This window comes from Pinus tabuliformis, chromosome 3_1, assembly GCF_031772625.1.
Source record: "Pinus tabuliformis cultivar Carrire ecotype Pingquan chromosome 3_1, CPIR1, whole genome shotgun sequence".
Classification (NCBI taxonomy): domain Eukaryota; kingdom Viridiplantae; phylum Streptophyta; class Pinopsida; order Pinales; family Pinaceae; genus Pinus; species Pinus tabuliformis.
The window spans coordinates 185,859,029-185,865,294 of NC_142301.1; positions in this window are offsets into that span (position 1 = coordinate 185,859,029).

Consider the following 6,266-nt stretch of genomic DNA (forward strand, 5'->3'; position numbering starts at 1 on the left):
TGTGAATTATGGTGTCTCATCTCTATTGTTAACTCAAAGCTTTAGGTTTGAAATTAAGAGAAACTTAATTCAAAGTTCTAAATTAAAATTAAGCTATAAGTAATTCAAAGCTCCTCAAATTAAATATTCCAAAGCTCGGAGTTTGAATTAAAGTAGTTTGTGGTGGTTCACTGCTAATTGGAAATTTGCTTTTGAAATAGATGAGACGTGTACCCACGATGCTTGTGGGGTAGTGAAATAAGGGATTGTTTATTTTTTTATTTTTTTTTGCTGTAGAAAAAAAAGAAAAAAAAAAGGAAAAAGAAATAAAAGAAAGGAAAGGTTTATATTTTTATTAAGGAGTAAAAAAATTAACTATTAAAGTTGTGAAAAGTTTGGTGGTTGGTAGTTAAAGATTCATAAGGTTATTGATAATGGAAAATGTATTAGCATAATCTTATTTATCGGATTCTAACAAGTTAGATGGTGAAAATTATGCAAATTGGAAGTTTAAGTTGCATAATTTAATGGAAGGCTATAATATAAGGACGATTGTGTTTGGAGTTGAAGTCAAACCAGTATCCGCTCAAGTCACAGATGGTGCAATTCAAGATTGGGAGTGACAGGAAAACAAAGGAAGGTGATTTTGCGGATGTCCGTTAAGGACAACATTATTCCACACATTAGAGAGTGCAAAACATCCAAGGACACATGGGACACTCTCAAAAGTTTGTATGAGACAAAGACCTCAAATAGAATATTGTATTTAAAGAGTAATCTTCTTTCAATTAAGATGGAAGAAAATGAAAGTGTGAGTAATTTTATTTCTAGAATTAAGGATCTAAAGGATAAATTACGTGACATTGGTGAAACAATATCTAGTACAGACTTGGTTACTGTGACATTAAATGGAATGCCTGATGAATATCAAATGTTTATCACTGGTCTTTGAGCTAGAGAGAAGGCTCATATTTTTGATGAGTTGGCAGGTATACTTATGTAGGAAGAAGAGCGGAGAAGAAGTCTTAAACAAAAATCTCCTAGTTTAGATTTAGCATTGATGGCCAAAGGGAAGCAGTCCTTCAAAGGCAAACAATGGGAGAAAAATAAAGGCAAAATGCCACAGGTAAAATGATTTCAAGGTACACCTTTACCAAGGAAAAATGCCAAATCAAGTAGAGATGATGTGTGTTATCACTGTGGAAAACCTGGTCATTTTGCTAAGAATTGCATGAAAAGAAGGTTTGATCAATTCAAACAAAGAAGGCATTCGGGAAATTATGTTGATAGAGATGAAGCAATTAGTCATGACTTTAGCAATCTTAAATTGTTTGTGTCCAATGCTGCTTTATCAGTAGAAACTGATGATGATAATGCTTGGTTAAGATTCTAGTGCATCAATACACATGTCATGCAAAAGAGATTGGCTTGATACTTATCATGAGATTAATAATGGTGGACACATCTATTTAGGAGATAATAGATCACATGAAATTAAAGGATATGGTGATGTAAGTGTTATGATGCCTAATGGACAAGAAAAGCAAATTCAAAATGTGGTGTATGTTCCAGGATTAAAGAAGAATTTAATTTCAGTCTCTATTATTACAGATCAACATTTAAAAGTTGAATTCGTGAAATCAAATTGTTTGGTAAAAGATGTGTAGGATAGCTACAAGGTTGTTGCAAAAGGAATGAGAGTTGGAGGATTATACAAGTTGGATGTAATGAAGAATGGTCATCAAGCTTTGGTATGAACATGCATGTCAAATATAGAGCTTTGGCATCAAAGTTATGGACACTTAAATCATAATGACCTAATATTACTACAAAAGAAATTGATGGTAGAAGGTCTTCAAAATATTAAGGGTGAACACTTTGAATGTGAAGGTTGTGCATTAGGAAAACAACATAGGGAATAATTTCATGTGCATGAAAACAGAAGAAAACGTGAAATATTTGAACTAGTGCATACTGATGTATGTGGTCCAATGCAAGCTAAGTCACTTGGTGGAGCATATTACTTTCTTATATTTATTGATGATAGCACTAGATACACCTGGGTGTACTTTATAGGAAACAAAAATGATGTGTTTGAATACTTTAAATAATTCAAGAGTATGGTTGAAAAGAAAACAGGAAAGAGCATTAAAATTCTTCGATCAGATAAAGGTGATGAGTACACTTCTGGAGATTTTATCAAATATTGCAAACAAAACGGAATTATGCAACAATTTACAGTAACACATACACCTCATCAAAATGGAGTAGCTGAGAGAAAGAATAGAACATTAGTTGAATGTTCTGGTAGTATGCTAAAAAGTAAAGGACTTTTTAATGGTTTTTGGGTTGAAGCCATTAATATAGCTATATATCTTAAAAATAGAAGCCCCACTAAGTATCTTGAGCACAAAACACCATTTGAAGCATTTTATGGTTTTAAACCTAAAGTTAGTCATTTAAGGATATTTGGATGCAAGGCCTTTGCTCATATTCCTAAAGAGGATAGGAGAAAGTTAGATGCCAAAGCCATCAAATATATTTTTATTGGATATTGTACTGATAAAAAAGCATATAAAATGTATGATCCAAGTACTCACAAGGTATTTTCAAGTAGAGATGTTATATTTCATGAGCATGCAGATAAACAAATAAAAGAATATGAACATAATGTATGGTAGCCTCCTTATGACAACTTTAAGGAAGAAGAAGAAGTTGTGGAATCAACTCAAGCTCAAGAACACATGGACATTCCAGAAGACATGTCAAGAAGTCAAAGTCCACAAAGAAGTGATGAAGGCACTCCATAGAGAAGAAGAAGAAGAGGATAAGGTACTCCACAATGTAATGAACCTCTAAGAAGGTCAGCACAACATATTCAAACCCCTATCATGTATAAATATTATGCTTTAATGTCTCAAGTAATGACTGTTTTTGAGCCTTTAAATTATGAACAATCTAAAAATCATAAAGAATGGATGGAAGCTATGAAAGAAGAATATGACTCTGTAATGAAAAATGAAACATGGGAATTAACATAATTACCTGAAAATAAAGTCCTTATAGGATCAAAATGGTTGTACAAGACAAAAGTCAATGTAGATGGTAGCATAGACAAGTATAAGGCAAGATTGGTTGCAGAAGGTTATTCACAAAAAGAAGGTATAGATTACGAAGATACATTTGCCCCGGTTGCAAAAATGAATACAATCAAAATAATGATAGCATTGGCAACTAAATATGATTGGAAGCTACATCAATTAGATGTGAAGTCAACTTTTCTAAATCGTGACTTAAAAGAAGAGATTTATCTTGTTCAAGCAGAAGGATTTGTAAAAAAGGGACAAGAACATCTTGTATGCAATTTAAAAAAGGCCTTGTACGGACAAAAACAAGCACCGAGATCTTGGTATGTGAAAATCGACAAACTCTTCTTTTAGCAAGGATTTAACAAAAGCAAAAATGATCATAATTTGTATGTCAAGGCAAATATAAATGAGGATACAATATTACTCTCTATATATGTTGATGATCTAATAATAATAGGGAGTGCTGATAAATTGATTAAAGATATAAAAATGAAGTTATCACAGAAATTTGAGATGAAGGATCTTGGTCAGATGCACTATTGTCTAGGTCTTGAAGTATGGAGGGATATTGGAAGGACTTTAATCACACAAACCAAATATACAAATGAAGTACTAAAGAGATTTCATATGAATGGATGTAAAGCAGTAAGTACTCCATTGGAAGAAAATATCAAATTGAGAAGTGAAGATGAAACAAAAGAGGTGAATGGAACATTGTATCGACAATTAGTGGGAAGTCTGAATTACCTCATTACCACTAGACCAGACATTTCTTATACAGTAAGCATACTTAGTCAATTCATGGCTAAGCCTCATGAAAGCCATTAGATAGCTGGAAAAAGGGTCCTTCGATATTTAAAGGGAACTATCAATTTTGGTATTGAATATACTAATGCTTGTAATGTTGAATTGACAGGTCATTCTGATTCTGACTGGGCTGGAAATCCAGATGACAGGAAATCCACCACTAGATATGTCTTCAATATAGGATCGGGAGCTATATCATGGAGCAGTAAGAAACAAGCAACAATTTCTTTTTCATCAACTGAAGCAAAATATAAAGCATTATGTAGTGCCACCTGTGAAGCTATATGGCTCAGAAGAATACTTGAAGATGTTGGTGAAGGTCAATAAGAACCTATAGAGATTAGATGTGATAATCAAAGCACCATCAAATTAGGGAACAATCCTATGTGTCATGCAAGGTCAAAGTATATAGACACACAATATCATTTTGTAAGAGAAAAGGTCCAATCAAAAGAAATTTCCCTAATATATTGTAATACAAATGAGAATGTAGCTGACATATTCACTAAGCCTCTTGGGAAGGAAAAATTTGATTTTTGTAGAAGTAAGTTATGTGTTGTAGAAAATCCATATTATTTTGTAAGCCTAGTTGAGACTTGGACCAATAGGCATGTCAATTAAGAGTATGACCGTGTCTTATGCATTGTGCTATAATGTATCTTGTGTGTTTATCTTATGGCTGGAATTAAGGGGGAGCGTTGGAAAAACATTAATTCCGACCACAACATTAACTTTGTTAGGTGCTTGTTAGGTGTCAAGTCTTCTCGAGAGTTCAAGAGATGATCTCGAGACTTCTGGATACTTCAGGTAGCGTCCCTAAGAAGCCCCCAACAACTAGAATCCATAAACATCTTTGCTGTGTATAAAACTCCTTGCTTGGTAATGGAATGAGCAAGCTATGTTTTGTGTTTAGTGTTCTATGTTGTGTTCTCTGATTAGTTTTCATGAGCAGGAATCATTTGCCACATGTGTGCATGGGTCTGGTAAAAGATCACGAAAGTTAGCTATAGTATATTGATCACTGGGATCTGCCTAAGTACATCTTTTCTCCCCCATTCTATAATTTCATTTTTAGCCCTTGATGGAATCCATGCTCTGTAGGCATTAGCTACTACATCCCCATACAACTGATACTCCCATGTTGGCATTACCTACTACGTCCCCATACAATCGATATTCCCATGCTTACGGCCCCTAGTGGGTCTATTCTGTTCTGATTTCCTCTATGACCACGTCCCCTACCTGAGCCCAAACCACGACTCCACAGGGACGACGGGCATACCATGGTTACGTGAAAGTCCCTTAACAAAGATTTCTAAAGTGTCCCTGTAATGAAAATCCTAGAGTTGTTGGCTCTCTGTTGGTTGTACACATAAGGTAACCCAAGTGCTAATAGAACAATGGAAGGTAACCCACTAATAGACAACCATAACCAAATAAAAATTCAATAAAACTGAATTGTAATTTCATATCATGATGTTTCTCAAGTATTCTCTTTACTAGAGTGGTCCATCCTCAATGATACCAATCCCAAGAAGACTTGCGAAGCTTATCTTGCAGAGTGTAACCCTAAACCATAATCTCTTCACTAAACCACAAACCAAGAGACCCCAAAAAGGAAATAAAGGGTTTGCCTCCTCTTTCTCAGAGTGAAACCAATAACCCGGGTGTATTGAAATCCAATTGACCATAGACACATCAAAATTAAAGCGACTCTTTCCAGAAAAATTAAACTGTAATTGGCGTCCTATGAATGACTTCGCATGCACCAAAACCACCCATGCCCAAACCCCAAACTGTTGTAGATGAACCATAATCAAGGGAAGGACGACCTTCCAACCCCAGTCAGTGGTTTGGCTTTGGTTGTGGAGAGGAGGGATTTCAGGGCTTGACAGACCCAATGACCAAAGGGCTTCAAAAGTGCAAGATATAAAACAAACATCCACATGTAATGACCAGTCCCAAAACCTGACAAAAAGTACCATGCACATAAACCAAAACCATTTGACATAGAAACAAAGCTCCAAAGGAAAAATAAAAAGAAAAGGGTCGATCAGAATGTACCCATAAAAGTGAAGATAGCGTGGAGAGGCCCCACCAAAACCAGCTTGGTAAATTGCCCTCAGCTACCCCCACACAATATACACACAACTCAACCTCGATGCCTACTTACCTACAAAGTTTTTGGATCCCTACTCCAAAAATTCTAAGATAGGTTACACCCTCTAAATTGTTGGCCTCACACACCGGCACTATAGGGTTGGAATTTAACATTCATTTTGCCCATCATAGGGCATTTTGCCAGTAAACTATGTTTAAAATTTTTAAACGATCCTCTGTTGTGAAGTGTTTTGAATCGTGCAGAACATATTTCTGATAGTTAAATCTTTT